This window comes from Vombatus ursinus, unplaced genomic scaffold (assembly GCF_900497805.2).
Source record: "Vombatus ursinus unplaced genomic scaffold, bare-nosed wombat genome assembly UNPS02014818.1, whole genome shotgun sequence".
NCBI classification, from domain to species: Eukaryota; Metazoa; Chordata; class Mammalia; order Diprotodontia; family Vombatidae; genus Vombatus; species Vombatus ursinus.
The window spans coordinates 27,792,295-27,813,209 of NW_020954596.1; the positions used below are offsets into that span (position 1 = coordinate 27,792,295).

At 36.5% G+C, this 20,915-nt stretch overlaps 1 pseudogene; it reads right to left on the minus strand.

The window, feature by feature from the left end:
- Positions 1-19,478: 19,478 nt before the first annotated feature.
- Positions 19,479-20,388, minus strand: LOC114023778 (annotated as a pseudogene).
- Positions 20,389-20,915: the final 527 nt, after the last annotated feature.

Consider the following 20,915-nt stretch of genomic DNA (forward strand, 5'->3'; position numbering starts at 1 on the left):
GGAAGGAAAAAATTATATGTATGTATAGATAGATAGATAGAGGGCACAGGGTGAGTTGAAGATGAAGGGGTGATAACTGGAAAATAAAATTAAGGGGTGAGAGAGGATTATACTGGGAAAAGGAGAAAGGGAGAAGTAGAATGGGGTAAATTATCTCACATGAAACACTCAAGAAAAGGCTTTTACAGTGGAGGGGAAATGTGGGAAGGTGAGAGGGAATGAGTGAATCTTATTCTCATAGGATTTGGCTTAAGGAGGTAATAACATACACAGTGGGGTATGGAAATCTATCTTACCTTACAGGAAAATAAGGGGGTAAGGAGACAAGAGATCAGGGGGTTGATAGAGGGGAGGGCAGATTGGGGGAGGGTATAGTCAAAAGCAAACCCTTCTGAGGAGGGATAGGGTCAAAAGAGAGAATGGAATGAATGGGGGATAGGATAGGATGAAGGGAAACATACTTAATTTTTCACAACATGACTACTATGGAGGTGTTTTGCATGACTACACATCTGTAACCTGTATCGAGACACTTGCCTTTTCAATGAGGGTGGGTGGGGAGGGAGGAAGGGAGAAAATTTGTAACCCAAAGTTTTAAAAACACATGTTAAAAATTTTAAAAAAGCTTAAAAAAAAAGAAAAAAAAGAAAGACTAGTATCAGTTGGATGTCCTGCAAAAGTTTCATAAGAAACTTTTAGAGTTGCCCCAAAGTAGAATGGTAAATTCTTTCTCAAGGGAGGTATTTAGAGCATAATCTGGGTGACCACTTTTCTACTAGTATATTACAGTAGAGCTTGCTTTTGGGTATGGGTTGTCCTAGGTGCTTGTGGAGGTGCTTTCCTTACAGTGATTGTATGACCACAACAGAAAAAAAATGCATGAAAAATGTGTACTGTCCAGATTCAGATATGCAGTCTTCTTTATCAGTAGTTGATAGATAACTAAAAATATAGATGATTGAATACATATACCAGTGGGTGTGTACATACATATATGTTTACTATATAGTCTTCCCAAGATATATTATATATAATATATATTGCTATATACATTATATACATTTAAGTTTATAAACTTAAATATACATACATAAGTATATGTGTATACATATACACACTGCCTCACTGATGGATTTAGAGTCAGGAAGATCTGAGTTCAAATCCTGCCCCAAACATTTACTTAGCTGTGTGATCCTGGGCAAATCACTTAAATTCTTCCAGTCTCATTTTCCTTAACTGTAAAATGATGTTGTTGTGCAAATCAAATTATATAAAGTGCTTTATGAACCTTAAAGCATCACCATCAACATTATCATCACCATCATCATCATCATCATTGTCATCATTAAATTAATAATCATTTAGGCCAAAGAATTAAGCAGAATGAAGAGAGTGGGCTTTTTGGAAATAATGTTCTTTTAATGACTCCAATTTATTTCTTGAAACAAAGGCTTTTTTATATCAATATTCTCTGGTGATGTTGCAGGGCTGAATTATAGAACCATTTCTGAAGAACTGAAATTGAGAATATGTCAAGGGCAAACTGTTCATGTTGGGCATCAGCAGGCTACAATGCATGAAACACAGGGAATTACAAAAGGACATCTTCAAAAAGAACTCAAGGAACCATGGTGGATGGACTTTTGAGAGGTCCTGAGTAGGAAATGAAAGTGAGTTGGGGGGGAGGGGTATGAGCAGATTAAATTACATTCTATATTCTTGGAGGAATTACCTACAACAACGAAATAGGAGAGGCATTAGAGTATTGAAGTACTTCCTTGAGCAAATGTTTAAAATGTTCTTGAATAAAATCCCAAAATATTCTAACAGACTGATAAAATATTCATAAGAATATATATTTAGAATTGAAAAAGAGCATAGAGATTTTCTACTCCTACCCCATCATTTTATAGATGCTGAAATTGAGACCCAGAAAAGGGATATGACTTGCCCAAGGTCACATATCTAATAAGTAGCAAAGACAGTATTAACATCTATATCCTCTGCCTCAAAATTCAAGGCTTTTACCTCTCCCCCAAGCCTAACTATTCAATTTTATTATTGAAAATTTGCATTTTCATTGAAAATATATTTGTTACTAAAGTGTGTGCATTTTATTGAAACCCCTTCAATAAGCTTACAATTTTCAGCCTCAGAAATTATTTTTCTTTTATGTGATTCACCTCTAAGGGATCATTTGTTTGTTTTTTTAAAGGGGAAAAATGACTCACTTAATTCACCTCTTTAATTCTTATGTGAAGTCCTATATGCTATGTTCCTATCCCTGGTGGTTCCGAAATGGGTTCTGCAACCTTCATCACTCACAGATATGAGCCTACCCAAAGATTAAATGAAAGGAACAGATGGTGTGACTACATTGGGAAGGTTTTCTCAGAGCACTGATTGGCAGAACCAGCACTATAGGAAATTTCAGAGTTCACTAAATGTGGTATTCGTAGCCTCAATTTTGTTGCTTGCATGGCAGATCCTCATCCTCTGCACCCCCTCCCCCCAATTTCCTTATGCTGTGTTCACCCTGTCCATTGTCACAAATACCTTTGAGGGAAGCATAATATAATCTGATGCATGAGAATCAGAGAACAGGGAGTGTTAAGACTGAGAGGGACCTGCCTTGTAGACTATCAAATCCAGTTCCACACCTTTCATAGAAAAGGAAACTGAGGCCCAGAGAGGTGAAACACCCTCAAGATTACATAGCTAGAGATGGGAGAGAAAGCACTCTTATGCCATTTTCCTTTCTACTATAATAGAGCAATTTCATTTATACTGAAAAGGTTTAAACTGTTAGGATCTTCCTGAAGCATTTGTATTTGAGGAAGTTACAAAGCCTTAAACACAAGAAAGAATATGTAATTTGGAATTTTCCAGGATCAGAAAGCTGGCAGGTCTCACATTGTTTTTTTATCCAGGTGTGTCCCTGAAGTCACACTGGATAGGCTGTGCATACTTTGCCTGCTGAAGAGTCAATGAGAAAGAGGGAAAGGAGGGCTGGAATTGAAGTCAGAGGTGATTTTTGCTATGGCCACTTTCTCCTGTGTGACTTTTGAGTAAGTCACTTCACTAATATGGATCTCAGTTTCCTTAACTGTAAAATGAGCTGATGGAAGTAGATGACTTCTAAGGTCCCTTCTAATGCTAATCTGTGAAGTTTGCCATTTGGACAACACATTGATTAGTGTTTCTGTGACTGCTTCTAACCCCCTAAAATGACATTTGCAGAGCTATATAATAATCTATCACTGTTGGTTGATTATTATTTTTTCTTTTTTTTCCTTTTAAAAATGTCTCCTTTTCATTTAATAAGCATTCATCTTTTTTCCTCCCTCCTTTCCCTCCCAAGGGGGGAAAAAGAAAAACAAAACTTTTGTAACAAATATGTTTAATTAAGCAAAACAAATTCACATATTAGGCATATCCAAAAGTATGTCTCATTCTGCATTTTGAGTTCAGCAAAACCTCTCTGTTACCTCTCTGTTAAGAGGTAGATAGTCCTCTGGAATCATGGTTGGTCATTGCATTTTTGTAGTGTCAAACAACTAGAAACTATGGGAAATACCCACCAGCCGGGGAATGACTGATTATGACATGCGAATGTAATATAATACTATTTTGCTGTTAGAAATGATAAAATTTGTGAAAACTTGCATGATCTCATGCAGAAAGAGGTGGTCAGAACTAGTACAATTTATACAATAACAACAATATTTTAAAGACAACAGCTTTAAAACACTTAACTCTATTTTCAAGCAAGATTCATTATTATTGTTAATGATGATCACTATCATTATTATTTTAAAGTCATAGGACCTATGTGTTCAAATTTTGAATCAGTTAATTACTAGTTGGATGACTTTGGATTACTCACCCTATTTTTTGGACCTCTTATGGCTCCTCCCTTAAAAAAAGAAGGGGTTGGAGTAGATGACTTTTAAGGCCATTTTGTCACAATGGCTTCAAGGACAATGGTATTAACCTCCTTTCATAACAAAATACTCATTGGTTAGAGATGTATCTTGTTACTGGGAACATTCCTAATAGGCTTGGGAAAGTGACTTCAGGAGTAAAGAGAGCTCGAGGACTGCTTATTTAAATGTAAATAAAAGGGTAGCCCAAGGTGAACTAACGGAAGGGGACAGGGCAGAGAGGAAGAAGAAAATAGAAGAGAAGCAGGCTAAGGCCTAGGAGGAGGCACAGAACGAATAGGATTTATACTGACCTGAGTTTTGGAAATTACCTTATAGATCAAAGAAACCAGGGAAAAATCTGAACCCAACATTTCTGACTATCAGATACTTCAATCTGAAGTTTATTGTGTTACATTTTAAAATTTCATTTATTTCTGCTATAAAACAGAGTCTGCTTTCCAGAGGGAAAGTGTTTATTTTTGCCTTCTGAATAATTTCCTGCAGGGGGAAACAATTGTGTTTATTGGGGGATGGAGAGATTGAGGAAAGGGGAAAGTTCAAGATTGGTTTTATTACATGGCACATTTTGAAAAGCTTGTAAATACATCATAAAACCCTCTTGTTTCCTGGGTCCTCTGATTCTGGATGCCAAAGCTATAATTATTAACATAAACCTTGAAGGTCCAGTCTCCACCTGGATGAGCTATCTTGTTTTTATCCATGATCTTTCTCCCTCTTTATTAGGTTAAAAAAGCCTTTGGCTACTTTCTAATGAGATGAAACCAGGTTTTTGTAGTCTAGGTCACCCTCAATTGCCTCAAGGTAGAAAGAAGAAAGTTCAATGGGAGGTAAAAGGGAAAAAAAAATAAACAAGCCTACCCTAAGCCTGACAGAGATAAGTTACTTGTTTTACTACCACCTATAGCTGGCCTGATAATTATAATTTTTTGGCAAACGGAGGAGAGAGAAAAAAAGCGCAAGATCACAATCCTATATTAGTTTTCCTTTGGGGAATGCATCTTAACTTGATTTTATGCCTCTTTCCTGTGATCTCTGAATATTTAACAAATCTTCTGCCAAGCAGCCAATGCTGATGTATATCCAATGCTCTGACATTGTCAGTTTGCTGCAGTTGGCCAGAGGTGTTCCCATTAGCATTGCCTTTGAGCCGCTGGCCTGCATCCTACTGCCAACTGATGGGAGCACGCTGCTGAGAAGCATGTGACTGCCTTCCTGGAAGGGGGATTGAGAGGAAGCTGAAGGGTTCTGCCCCAGCTCCAGCTCCCTCTGTAGCAGCCGCCACTGCCATGAGTATGGTTTGACTTCAAAAGTATTGCTTCTACTCTGATCTGTTTGGTGCACCTTATGAAACTAACAGTTGGAAAGTTCCTTGGAGTTAACAAGAAATCTTCCTTCCATACAAATTTGTTTCCTATTTTGATACCCCAGGGCTAATGACTAAGATATACTTTTTCAAAGACTTCAGATCTCCCTGGTGAGCTGAACCCGGAGTTAGTCAGCTGGCTGGTCATGCAGACAGACTGAAATAGGGAAATGGCTAAAGAACAGTGACTGACATTTCTGTCCCCCTTGAAGATTTGCAAAGCTCTTATTGAACCTTAAAATAACCCTGGGAAGTAGATATTGCAAGTATGGTTATTCTTCAATTTCAGGACCAGACTTGTGATTTCATTGGCATAGAGAATTCCAGAAAGGACACTGGGTTTGAAATGAGAGGGTCAGGGTCCAAATTCTAGCTCTCCCATATACTACGTAGGTGACCTTGGACAAATAACCTCACCTGTCATGACTTGGTTTCCTCCAGCTCTAAGTGTATAATCTCCCTGAGAATGCTCTCTCTGCCCCTCTAGAGCATCACCTGTTTATAGTCTTAGGGAGCTGCTAACAGAGCCCATGATGACTGCAAAGAGGTCAGTGTCGAATGAAGATACAGGTAAACCCTTAAGTGAAAAATTGTCAGCTGTGCAAATTTAGTCCAGCCATCAATTAACATTTATTAAGGACCTACTATGTTCCATGCACTTTCATTTTCATCAGATCCTGGATCTATTGGAGGTCATCAGCCTGGTACTGTCAAGATCATTTTTAGGAATGACATCGATGCTGGTATTCCTAGTGTTCTTTTTCTATGCTTTTGAGAGATGATAATTATGGTGTGATGACTCCATCACATATTTGGGATATTGGTAATGTGCTTTGAGAAACTTTTCTTCCAAGGAATTAGGAAATGGTCCTTGGAATAACAGGCACCATAACATAATAGAAGGAACCATAGACATGCAATCGAGAAGCAGTACAGTATAGAGGAAAGAGTACTCAACTTTGAGTCATGGGACCTGAGTTGTCTACCTGTGTGACCCTTGGTAAGTCACTTACTTCTCTCGGCCTCAGTTTCCTCATCTAAAAAATAAGGGACTGAATTGGATGGCCTTTAATTTCCTTCTACTCTAGATCTCTGACCCTGTGAGATCTGAGGTCTAGGATCTAATTTCAGCTCTGCTATACTATAACAACTTTTTGACTTTGGAGAAATCAACTTACATTTCTTAGCCTCAATTTTCTCATATCTAAAATGAGGAAGTTGAACTAGAATCTACATGATTTCTAAGACCTTGTCTAGTCCTTATTACCATAATCTAATTGTCTTAAGAGAGGTACAAAATCTTTTTAATTTAATATAATCAAAATTATCCATTTTACATATTGTTATGTGCTCTGTTGTTAGGTCATAAATTCTTCCCTTATTCTATGATTTGACAGGGAAAATTTGATGCTCCTCTAATTTGCTTATAATATCACCTTTTATATCTAAATCATGTACCTATTTTGACCTTATCTTGGTGTATAATGTGAGATGTTATCTGTACCTGCTTAGTTCCAAACTGCTATAGTTAGCATTTCTAGTACAATAATGAATAGTAGTGGTGATAATGAGCACCCTTGCTTCACCTCTGATCTTACTGGGAAGGCTTCTAGCTCATCCCCACTGCCTCCCCCAATCTGTTCTCCCTTCTATCAGTGCCCTCCTTCTCTTATCCCCCTTCCCTACTAACCTCCCTGTAAGGCAAGATAGATTTTTATACCTGAGTATGCATGTTATTTCCTCTTTGAGCCAATTCAAATGAGAGTGAAATCCAAGTGTTTCTTGCCAACCTTCTCATTTTCTCCACTGTAAAAGCTCTTCCATTTGTGTCTTTTTTGTGAGATAATTTACCCCATTTTCTACTTCTCCCAAAACCATAATGCTTGCTGATGTTTAGATTTTGTTGTTGTCCTTCAATTGCTTCAGTCATGTACAATTCTTTGTGTCCCCATTTGGAGTTCTCTTATTTCTTTTTAAAAAATCAAATTAATGAATGGTTTATCTATTTTTTTAAAAAATAAAACCAATCAATTCCTGATTTTATTTGTTATTTCAACAGTTTTCTTACTCTCAGTCTCATTAATCTCTCCTTTGAGTTTCAGAATTTCCAATTTGGTGTTTAATTGGAGATTTTTAATTTATTTTTTTTCTCATTCTTTTAGTTGCATGCCCAATTCATTGATCTGCTCTTTCTCTATTTATATATTTAGTGTTGCTATTAATTTATTGCCTTTGGTACCTTTTAGCAAAATGTAGTTTCCTTGATTATTGCTTTTAATTAGACCTATTTTTGCTTTTGCTTTGTCTGAGATTATGATTGCTACCTCTGCTTTTATTTTTTTACTTTAGCTGAAACATAATAGATTCTGCTCCATCCCTTTACCTTTATTCTCTCTCTCTCTCTGTCTCTCTCTCTCTGTCTCTCTCTCTCTCTCTCTCTCTCTCTGTCTGCTTCATGTGTTTCTTATAAACAGCATATTGTAGGATTCTGGTTTTTAATTCATTTTGCTATTTGCTTCCATTTTATGGATGAGTTCATTCCATTCACATTTACAGTTATGATTATTTACTCTGTATTTTCTTTCAATTTATTTTTGCTCATTTATCCTTCTGTCTTTCCTTTTTCACCCTGTCCCTCTTCAAAAGTTTGTTTTGCTTCCTACCACTGCCTTTTTCAATCTGTCCTCTCTTCTACCAGTGGCCCCTGCCACCCCCTTCTCTCATCTCCCTTCCCTACTATGTGCAACTGAGTATGTATGTTATTCCCTCTTTAAGTCAATTCAGATGGGAGTAAAAGCCAAGTGTTTCTTACCAACCTTCTCATCTTCTCCATTGTAAAGATCTTCCATTTGTGTCTCTTTTGGGGTGAGATAATTTACCCCATTTTACTTCATTTCTCCTCCTCCCAGTCCATCCCTCTTTTTTACTCCTTAATTTTATTTTTTTAAATCATCCCAACACAGTCAACTCATGCCTGCGCCTTCTGTCTATGTATACTTACTTCTAAATGCCCTAACAATGACAAAGTTCTTAGGAGTTACTTGTAGCATCTTCCCATATAGGAATGGGAACAATTTAACCTCATGGAATCACTTATAATTTCTCTTTCTTGTTAACCTTTTTATGCTTCTCTTGAGTCTTGTAATTGGAAGTCAAATTTTCTGTTCATCTCTGGTCTTTTCATCAGGAGTGCTTGAAAGTCCTCTACTTCATTCAATATCAATGTTTTCACCTGATGGATTTTACTCATTTTTGCTGGGTAGCTTATTCTTGATTGTAATCATAGCTCCTTTGCCTTATGGAATATCATATTCATAGCCCTCTAATCCTTTAATGTAGAAGCTGCTAATCTTGTGTTATCCTGATTGTGACTTCATGATTTTGCATTGTTGCTTTATGACTGCTTGCACTATTTTTACTTTGACCTGGAGGCTCTGGAATTTAACTGTCATATTCCTGGGAGTTTTCATTTTGGTATCTCTTTCAGGAGGTGATTGGTGGATTCTTTCGATTTCTATTTTACCCTCTGATTCTAGGACATCAGGGCAGTTTTCCTTGACAACTTTTTGAAAGATGATGCCTAGGCTCTTTTTTGATCATGACTTTCAGGTAGTTTAATATTTCTTAAAATATATTTCCTCTATCTGCTTTTTATGTCAGTTGTTTTTTACAATATTTCACATTTTCTTCTATTTTTTCTATTATTTTTGATTTTATTTTATTATTTCTTGATGTTTCATGGGGTTATTAGCTTCCACTTACCCAAATGTTATTTTTAAAGAATTATTTTTTCAGTGAGATTTTGTACCTATTTCTCCACTTGACCAATTCTGCTTCTTAGGGAGCTCTTTTCTTCAGTAAAGTTTTGTGCCTCTTTTATCATTTAAGCAATTCTGTTTTTTAAGGTTTTTTTTTCTTCTTCAGTATCTTTTGATTCTCTTTTACCAAACTGTTGACTCTTTTCATATTTTTTTGCATTGGTCTCATTTCTTTTCCCAATTTTTCTTCTATCTCTCTTAATTGATTTTTAAACTTTTTTTGAGCTCTTCTAGGAATTCTTTTTGGGCCTGTGACTAATTTACATTTTTATTTGAAGATTTGCATGTAGCTGTTTTGACTTTGTTGTCTTCTTATGACTTTGTATTTTGATCATCCCTCTCACCACAGTAACGTTTTATGGTCAGATTCTTTTTTGTTTGTTTGTTTGCATATTTTCCCAGCCTATTTCTTGATTTATACCTTTATTTTAAAGTTGGGCTCTGCTCCTGGAGTGGAGGTAGCACTGTCCCATACTTCAGGTTTTTGAGCTGCTGTTTTCAGAGCTAATTCTGGAGGGTCTGTAAGTTAAGAGGCGTGGTCACTGCTCTCCTTGCCTATGCTCTGATCTGTGAGAGACCATAAGCACTCTTCTTCAATATTGAACTCTGACCGGGGCTCTTGCTTTCCTGTATTTGAAAGTCTTTCAGCTTCTTATGACCCTGGAATTACAACTTTGACTCCTGCTAGAGCTCCTTTCTGCCATGGACCTGAGACTAGTATCCCTGTTTTTCTGTTAGTGACCACAATTACTCTTTTTTGCCCTAGAATGGTAACTGGGGTTTCTGCTCCCTTGCTACCACAAACACTAATGTACTATTTTTCTTCCTCATCCTGGGACTGACCTAGAACTGTGTATTGGTGATGCAATAAGGTCCTGCTCCCAGGGCCAGCAAAGTGTCCCCTGTAGTCTCCTTCTGGCCAGTAGTATGACCCCTTACCATCTGTTGACTGAGACTTTCCAAGCTGCTGCCAATGCAGCTACCTACAAGGCCTGTTTCTGGCTTGCCAGGGTGTGGCCTGTGCTGCACTTTACTCCAGGCCTGACCAGTACCACAGTGAAACAGACCTTTCCTGCCTATCTCCTTAGTTGTCTTGGGCTGGAAAATTGTTTCACCCCAAATTTTGGTTGTTTCTGCCACTCAGATTTTGACATGAGGTATTATTTTAAAGTTGTTCGGAGAAGAATTTGGGAAAGCTCACAAAAGTCCCTGCCTTTACTCCATCATCTTGGCTATATCCTCACTTAACTTTCTAATATATTTCATATGGTACATTGTAGCTTTCTCCATCTCTTTCTACTGCAGACTATAACTATTATGAAAGCAGGGACTATGTCCTACCTTAACTTCATCACAGCTCTGTTATCACCCAGCACAAAGTTATGTAAATAATGGTTTTATTGGATCAATGTTTTATTGAGGGAGAAGGAAACTCGACAGCCTGAATACCTTAGATTCATGGAATCAAAAAAGTGGGACAGAACCCCTACCTAGTCCAACCAATATATGAAAAATACAATGTAGCATTAGCCCAATCTATATGAAAAATGATCATCCAACTTTTGTTTGAAGACCTAAAATGAAAGGTAACCCACTACACCCCAAACCAGCCCCTTCTGCTTCTGGATAGCTCTTGTTTTTAGGAGGTTTGTCCTGACACCAAACCAGAATTTTCCTGAGGTTGCTGGGGTAAAGGAAGCTGTCAAAAATTAGCCTCAGACTCTATTGGCTCAAGAATGAGTATGACTCTAAGGCTCCCTTTTTTTTCTTTTCTTTTCTTTTCTTTAAGGAAGACACTGAAGGAAGAATACAGCTTCTGCTCGCTGGTGTTGGCTATTGTCCAGCGTTGGAGATGAGACCATACTAAGAACCCACCTCTAGTAGGTGGGTTCCTCTTTGTCCATTTGTGAATAACCCAAGTGTGAATAATAAAAGTTGAAATCTGTTTCTGTTTTTGTTATATAGAAAATATTCTAAAGTCAGCTTTCCAAGAAATTTCTGTCTTGCCTAATAGCACTCAAAGTAAAGGGTTACATAAAATAGCCCTAAATTGATTTTGGCTTTACTGACAAACTATTTTGGTTAATTCTGTTCTTGCCAGAAGACTCTAAATGTATCTAAATGTCTTTTTTTTAAATCAGTACTAGGTAGTGTTATTTTTTCAGATGAAGTGAAGCATTTTCTACAGGAAGGACACTTTATTAAATCAACTCCATGCTGCTCTTAGGGTTGCAGAATATTTTATCTAAATGTCTTTTGCACTTAGAATTTCTTGATTGTTTGTCCTTGAAGTAGTTCTAGATATAGCAAAAATTTAAATAACATGGAAATTTAGTTAAGCTTATATGTGAGAAAACATAGCTAGTGTCCCTGACCTTCACAGGCTACAAAAACATATTTAGCCCAATTCTTTCTCTTGTAGTGGGTGGGGATCAAGTTTTCATAAAGTGGGGTGTATAGAGAATCATAGCGTATCAGAATTAGATGGAACAATCCAGCTCAACCTGAAATAGATATCTCTTTTGCAATATCTCTTACAAATGGGCATTCAGCATCTTTTTGGATAAGTACAGTGATTAGGAATGCACTATTTCACAAGATAGTCATTTGTATACACTCTACTACATAGCTATGCAAGTCTTTATGAGAGTCTGTGTGCATAGCTAGTCTTCTTCTGATTAAAATACTACTTAAATGTTAGTTGCTTTGGTTAGTTTGTGGCATTTAGGATTTTTCTTTTACTAGTCACTTCCACCAAACTATATCAAAATGTCCAGTTGAAAAGTGAAAAATTAATTTTTCAGTAAAAATAATTATTTGCAAAATAGCTTTTGCCTAATGATGATTTGACTCAATTCAATTCAATCATTTTTCAAATGGAATTTAGTCAAACAGATTAGCGTAAAATTGAACAAAGCTGATTGATAGATTTTTTTTTGTTTTTCTTTTCTTTCTATGGCCCCAAAGCCAACTTTTTGATTATGGGCCCCTCTGAATTTGTATAGGCTGGTCCTCACATGACAGATTTGACCAGGTTCATTCTCAAAGACTTCCCAACTTGGTAGGATTTACCACAGCTGGTACTCTGATGGCGTAGTGTTTTAGAACTCAAGGTCACTTCCTTACCATAAGTAGGTAAGGGAGGAGAATTTTTGTTGAGTACTCAAAACATAAGTGCCCAATAAGTATTTGGTAAATGAATGAATGAATGAAGGAATGAAAAATATTGTGTGCTCTCTTTGTCCAAAGATGTTCTTAGGAGCCATGTGATTTGAACTCTTTTGCCAAGAGTGGTAATAGATTTTACAGTGAGTATGATGTAATAGAAAGAGCATTAGATTTTGGGTCAGTAAACCTGGACCCTACTATGAGCTGGCTATGTGACTTTAGGCAAGTCACTTAACTTCTCTAAGTTTTCTTACTTATTAAATGAAAGGTTGAACTAGATGATCTCTATGCTTTTTTTTTTCTGCTTTGTCATGACCTTCTTGTGACCAATAGAATCACAGTTACAAGTTGAAGGGTGAGAGGAGAAGGAATAGTATATAGCCATGGATATGATAAAATGAACAAGCTTATGGAGATAGAATTCCCAAACTTAGCCTCTCACACAGAGTGTTATAATAAACACTTAGGTTTTTTGTCTGGTGTTTGAAATTGGTCCCTGAGACCTCAAATAAGAATCTTGGTATTTGACCAATAAGTTGAATGGACAGGGGATCATAAAAAAACAAGATCATGAACATCTGACATCTGGAAGAATGAAGTTCATTGCTGCATAGTGAATGCTGTAGAAATACAGTCATGGTGCCCCTCCTCCCACCTGTCCCTGTGCCTCCAGGAAGCAAAGATTCTGGAATTCCAAAACAGCTTCTAAAGAAGTCCGTGCTCTGTACCCTAGTTCCTTCTGTGAGAAAGAATCTTGGTGAAGGGCATGTAATGTGGTCATCTTAAATTCAAATCACATTTTTAAAGCACATTTCAAAACTCAAGCTATTTTGAACTTTTTATTTGTTTGTTTCATATTTTAAATCAACACTAGAATTAAACCACCATAATTAGAAAAAGAATTAATGGGCACGTTTGTTAGGCTTGTCCACCAATAAAGACTAAAGGAATTTACTATCTTTTAAAACATCAAAGAAAGCTATTATGAATGTTGTTATTGTTGTTGTCATTGTTTTTCAGTCTATCCCTTTGGTAAGGTGGTCACTTTATTCCAAAAACTATTATTGATACAAGCACCTTGGGAGCTCCATTTTGGGAATGACTTTGGGAACAGAATATCTTATAACATGATACTTATATCTTATTAGTCTTAGTGAGGAGAGTGAAGAGACTTCTTCCTTATGGATAGAGGGAAGGAGAAGATGGAGATTATATAGAGATTTAAAGAATGGTATACACACAAATACATGCATATATCTATGCATATGTGTATGGGACTGTACCTGTGATTCATTGGTATTGGCATAGAAAACTTCCTGGCAAAAAGACTCCTTCAGCCAATCCAAGTCATTCCCTTCTCTGCAAATTATAGTCTTAAAGAGTTGCTAAGAGTCCACTGGGTATGTCAGAGGTGGGTTTTGAGTTTGGGTATTGCTAGTTTGGGAGCCAACTCTCAACTCTTTGATGCTGCTGCTTCTGCAGATTAGTCTTGGTGGTGGTGGTGGTGGTGGTGGTAGTAATAGTGGTAGTTAAGGAAGTCTCTCACCAAGAGCTCTCTATACCACTAATGAAACTGTACCATTCCAAAAAATGAATATTTGTATATATGAAAAAAAATCCCTTCCTTCAAGGAACTTATATTTTTCCAGAAATATTATTTATATTTTATAGAGTTTTCAGTCCAATGGGGAAGATGAAGGTTAGGAGGATGTCACAGTTAAATAGACTGTTTCCTTCATATGTCTAGCATGATACTCTGAACATAGTGATTATCTAATAATTTTTGTTATCATTTTTTTCTGACCTTAAACAATATTAATGTCCTTGATTAGAATGACTTTTTGCAATTTCTGAAGACCATATTCCAGCTTAAATTGATGCTGGTCTGCTGCTGTTTAAAAGATATTTGTTAAGCCCCTACTATGTAGATGGCATAAAATTAAACGCTAAGTGTACTTTCCTTCAGTACTTCAACCCTCTGTTTTTGTTGGTGTAGGTATTCATTCCTCTGATGCAGACTGTAATCCATCTTCAATTCAGAGATAGTCCTTTATAGTTACTGTGGTTAGAAAATTCATAATCCTGTAGCCAGCCTAATAATAAGCCTTCAAACTAAGACTGGCTCTTAGACTACATGTAAACCATTGGTTCATTAGCCTGTGTGCACAGCCTTTGTCGAAGACTCCCAGAGTCTGACTTCTTCCTTCCTGTTGTCAAAGATTTTGAGAATATATTACACAATGAGACATCAGAGTAGAACTGGTGGTGATGGTGGTGGGGGATTTAATGCTTGGATTAAAAAAAATAAGATAAAACAGTATCTACCTTCATTGAATTTATGACCTATAGATAGATAGATATAAAATGTGTGCCTGTTTTATATATACACATGTATAATACATATACCTACATATATGTGGGTGTATATACACAGATATATTAATGTATACATATATAATTGGTGAAGGCATTTAGATGGATAGAGTGCTGAACCTGGAGGCAGGAAAGCATGAATTAAAATTCAGCTTTAGACAATTATAAGCTTGTGACTCTGGGCAGTTTTCCTTAATTTCTTCATCTTTAAAGTGGAGATAATAATACCACCTACTTCCCAGGGTTGTCAAGAGGATAAATTTAGATAACATTTGTAAAGTGCTTAGCATACTGCCTGAAACATATTGGGCTCTTAATAAATGCTATTTTTTTCTTTAAATATAAAATGAAGTTAGAACAGATATCCTTCAAGGTCCCTTCCTGCTCTAATACTATAGTTAGACCTGTGCCTTAGGAAAGTTATTTCAATAGCCAAGTGGAAGACATATTAGAGAATGGGAGGGAAGGCAGGAATTGTAACCAGAAAAACAAATATTAAGAGGTTATTATAATCATCGAAAAAAAGAGGTGATTAAAGCCTGCATTATGGTGAAAGCCAAGTGAGTAGAGAAACAAATCCCTTTCAGCTCCAACCCTCTCTGGTTCTATTAGACAGAAACCCTGAACATTACTTGTGCAATGAGCATATAGTTCCTCATGAAGTGGGAAACAGAAAGAGAAGTATGGAAGCCTGCAGGATGAGTATTGTATAAAGCAAGCTGGATTTATACATGTAGGGATTGTATGACTTCATATGAACATAGAACTAAAGCTGGAAGAAAGCTTAGAAAGCCATCTACTCTAATTCCCTTAATTTACAGATGAAGAAGTTGGAGTTCAGAAAGGTTGACTTGCCCAAGATCATGCAGCTAGCATGATCAAACAGAAAAAACCTGCATTTCATCCGGGGTCTTTTCTCCCACATTGTACACTAACGCTCAAGTATGTAGTTTTGTTTTGTTATGTTTTATTTTCCAGAATTATGTATCAAAATGACTACATTTGAAAGGAGCAACACTAATTTGAATGCTTACATTCTGGTATGCGTGTTAAAAAAATCAGTCACAATGCTTTATTTTCCACTTTGTTTTAGTCATGGAGTTTTATTCTCCTCTTTGTTCTAAGGAGGCTCCTGTCAGAATCACTTGCATCTTTTTCTCATGAATTATCATAATAATCTGATTTCTCTCGTCTAGACCTGTCTTAGTAATCACCAATAATATTCATGTCTTTTCTGAAGAAAAGTGGTTTTGGGTCTCCAAATGTAGAGTGAGTCATTTTAGTAGTAAATATTTTGTCATCCTGCAGGTTTGGGGGATGAGGCCATTTGGTTAATTCACAATTCCAGTTAATAGAGAGTTTCAAAGCAGTAACTACAAGTTTCCAAAGAATCTTGGCTTTGTCACTTGATCTATCACGTCTGTTTTTTGATAAATCACTTAACCTCTTTGGAACTCAATTTTCTCATCTTTTCAGTGTGGGTTGGTGGAGAGTATTAGGCTATATAAGCGTAATCTAATGTCCCATATAGCTCTAAACATGTAATCCCATGAAACTATGGATTCAAATGCAATATACTTAATACCAAAACTTTATGGAGCATGTTTCAGCTTTCTTTTCTTTTCTTTTCTTTTTTTTTTCTTTTTAAAGAGGATTCAGAAGGTACTCAAGAACTTATGGTGATCCAAGGGGCATGTGATTAGGAATATCAAGTGTAATTTAAATATTGGAGATGTCAGTTAATAGAGACTTCTGATTGAGGAAATACTGGTGGAAAAGAAAAGAAAAAACCCTCAGTTTTTAGTAAAACAGATCATAGCAAGTGAATTAGTGACAGTTACATTACTTGACAGCTGCCAGGATTTAAAATTTCCATCTTAGATCACATATACCTCTTGTATATTATTCATGGACCTCTAGTTCAGAATTTCTATAGAAAGAGGCAGAAACAAAGGCTAGAGGATTTGCATAAGCCATTAGAAGGAAAAAATATGCACAAAAAGCAGTCTGCAAAAATTTGATTGAAGCAGACTTACTGATGGAGCCAGGATTTTTGTTTACTGTAAAAGTTCACATTTTTACTATATTAATGTCTTCTCAACCAAATTTAGAATAAGAAGAATTAACTGACCTTGTGTGATTGGTATCTATTTTTGTAAGTCCCAGAAGAAGAAAACAATTATACTTGTCAGTTTTTGTTACTGTCTTGAAAAGATCTGGGGCAATATGTTTCTATCTTTCCCTTCCTCTCTCCCCCATCATGTGAAAATTTAATCAACAAGGATACAGCCCAAGCACATAGCAAAGGCATCTATCACTTACAATGAGCGTATCACTCCCCAATAGGTCATTCAATATTAAAAAATGAATGAGCATATTGGTGTCATTTGGTAATGAACTATCTAAGTTGAAGGATATTGATGAAGGTACACAATGACAAGATATAACACAATGCATTACTTATGTTTCAAAAGGCACTTAATTAGTGCAAGATGCAGGAACAGCTTCTGCCAGTATTTTAGAGGCATTTGGATGCATATCAATGAAAGAATTAATGGGCTATGTATTTCAGCTGAATCTCCTTAAATTTATTAGTGTAGCACCCCCTCTAGGTTATTTCTTCAACTTGTACTTACTTACAAGTTGGGTCTCAAGATTGTGGCTACTACCTCAGTTGCTAAGGTGTAAAATGTGGCACCATCCTTTAAAACTACAGCTCAGGAACTCCATGAGCATTCTTCCCCATAATAATCATGCAGTAGACTCAATTTGTTCTTAGCAAAGACATTTACTCAATACCATGGCAAGAAGATTATATCCCATCTCATGTCCATTGGGTCCACCCTTACACAAACACACACAATGTCTATGGGGAGAATGGACAAAAAATGTATTTCACTGGTAATGAGGCACAGATGTAAGGAATACACATGTCTAAGGCAACTTACAAATCCAGAAGTATAGGGCCTCCATGTCCTTTCTCTTTTCATGGAATGATCATGAAGATCACTAGTGGGTATCAGTGCTAGTTAGGTAGTCCAGCTGGGTATGCTCCTCACAGGTCATGGTGTCTTTGTTGCTTAAGTCACTGCTGGATTTACTGGGCTTGCCGTTTATTGGGCAAATGCAGTCTTTGTAACCTCATTTGGGAATTTCTTGGCAGAAATACTAGAATTGTTTGCCATTTCCTTCTCCAGATCATTTTACAGATGAGGAAACTGAGGCAAACAGGATTAAATGACTTGCCCAGGGCCACATAGCAAGTAAGTGTCTAAGGCTGGATTTGAAGATGAAAGATGAGTCTTCCTGATTACAGGCTGGGTGCTTTATCCACTGTACCATCTAGATGGGGTACTGAGATGCTGATTTAGGAAAAACAGATTCCCTTAGCCTAGAACTTGTGAGATCTTCTCCAGTCCTGCTTCATCAAGGCTTCAGCTCTGGGGTTTGCTAACTATGCAATAAGCAAGACTATTTCTTTCACATAGATAAATCTACTTAGTGAGAGACCTTACCCTAATACATGAGAACTATCCAGTCCATTTTCCAAATCCTCTTCTCTGCAGGCTTGGCCATAATCAAGCAATGACATTTACCCAAGATTCATTAAAAAGCTCTGAATTTCAGAGTTCATGGATTTAAAAACAAACCAAGACAAACAAGCAAAAAACTTGAAGGTTCTTCTGATGATCTACTCAAATAAATGGCTAGGGAAAATTATAAAGGAAATCTGTGAAGGGATAGGGCTGGAGTACTCATTGTCTCAGCTGGCTTTTCATTTCCAGATGAGTTACTGAAAACCTCATTTCCTTTATAAGGTGTATGAGGACCCGCTCATTTCTGAAAGGGGCCTATCCCCTGCAAAGCACAAATACAATCTTAGTGGGATATAATAATAATAATAGTAATTAAAAACTACAAAATAGTTTTATATTTTAAAAATATAAATAGTAATTAAAAACTACAAAAAATAAAAATAATAAATAGTAATAATAACAATAGCTAAAATTATATAGTACTTTAAAGTTTGCAAAGTGCTTTACAAATATTACCCCCATTTTCTTTTTATAACAACCTTGGGAGGTAGGTACTATTTTTATCCCCCTCCCTTTTTTTTTTACAGATGAGGAAACTGAGGCAGGAAGAGGTTAAGTGGCTTGCTTAGGATCACACAACTAGTAGCTGTCTGAGATTGGATTTGAACTCAGGTCTTCCTGACTCAAATTCTGGTTCTCTGTCTGCTACAGAATCTAGCTGCCACCATTTGCATTGAGCTACTTGTATCTTATGGGTTGGAAATTTGCTAAAGTAAAGGGGATATGCCACCTTGGGGATTCACAACTAGGCCTTATTTATCCAACTAACTGGCAGGAAAAGGTCACCTATTCAGGAGAAGCAATAATAATTACGAACAGTTTCATTTCTGTTTTTCCATAAATTACTTCACATGAGGCTCAAAATAACCTTGAAAAGTAGGTATAATAGGAATTACAATTCCTATTTTTTTTGGATTTACAGTTTTATTTATAGAAAACAAAATGGCTGTATTGATGAGATGGACACAATATTATTCATTATACTAATATTTACAGATTGTAAATATTGACCTTGGAAAACAGAGGACAGCTTTAGTTTTACAAACCAAACCAAACCAAACCAAATGAAACACACATGTAAAGACAAATGTTGACAACAGTTTTTAACCATAAAAGATGACCATTCTTGATACAAAATCCCTGGATATGTTTGGCTGGAGCTTCTTAATTTGACTATATGGATCATCAAAACATAGATGATTCAATGTCATTTTCAGTCATAAGTCACTAACATTTTAGAGAGCAAATTTATGTTGTTTTCATCCATATTTTTGACATGTAATGTCAGGTATTCTGGTTTCCACTTAGGGAACATATTAGTATAATTCTGCAGTGATTCAACTTTTGACCTTACCAATATTTAAAAGTCCACCAAACCCTGAAAATTCTGAAGAGCTGATCAGTTTCAAAATCATAGAAAAGTGGCTTCCTGGCTGCTAATTCAGCAAATATTGTGCCTATATTCCAAATATCTTTGTTGTTCAGTCATTTCAGTTGTGTCTGACTCTTTATAACCCAATTTTTGGTTTTCTTGGCAAAGATACTGGATTGATTTGCCATTTCCTTTTGTACTCCACATATCTATTGGTGTGGAATATCTAACAGACCTTAGCAATTCCTGCAGAGACCTGTACCATAGTATTACCACCTCATGGGTACATACCCTTATAGGTATTCAAAAGGCCTGTATGAGTCCAAAGTCAGTTAGATTCATTATTCCTTTATCATCTATTAATAGATTTTTGAGGTTTCAAATCTCTATGAATATCTCTTCATGAGTGACAAAAGACAGTGACCTTAAAGATTCGGTACAAATAACTTCTAACGTTAAGAGTCTACCTATAGGCCAGGAGGGATAGAATCCAACTATTTTTTGAGATCCATGGAAAGGAATTCAGAAATGAGGTACAGTATTGCATGAGTATATCTTGAAGATTGGCTATGATGAAGTTCTTTCAATACAGAAAATTCTCCTATTGTAGTGCATAGAGAATACCCTCCTTGCTTTCTAATCTAATTTTCTTTATGGCTACCATCGGACCTATAGTTTTATATCAGTCTCTATATGTGTAACGCTATATGTGCCTTCCCTCAGTTTTCTCTATTTTTGTGTAGTCCTCCATAGCTATTCAATATACTACAGACTCTGAAGAGGCTGAGGCCAAAGAGATGGCAGCAGGAGAAGTAGCAGCAGCTATGGGGGCAGTGGCAGTGGGAGAATCTCATCTGCGTCTACTCTGGGGGTGCCTAATTCACTCATTTTATAAAAGTGAAAACTAATGCTCAAAGTAATTAAATGTGTTGTCTGTGGGTTACATGGCTAGTAAGTATCAGAGGCAGGATTTGACTGAGGCTTTTCTGAATCCAAGTTCAGCTTTCCATGCATTACTTTGTGCTGAACCTTAAACTGCCAGGAAAGACAGATTATCCCAGTTGACAGGAAAGAATATGAACAATAGTCTAAGAAACTTTGGAGAAAATTACTGATAATTCTGAGTCAGATGAATGGATGGAAAGCAAGTCATGATGTGGTCATGGTAGTTTACTTAGAAACATCTATAATTTGCTGTGAATAACTAAGACTTAGAAAAACCACCTTTGTTTTAGTCTACCCTGTTTGTTTCAAGACTACTTGGCTGCTACATAGAGC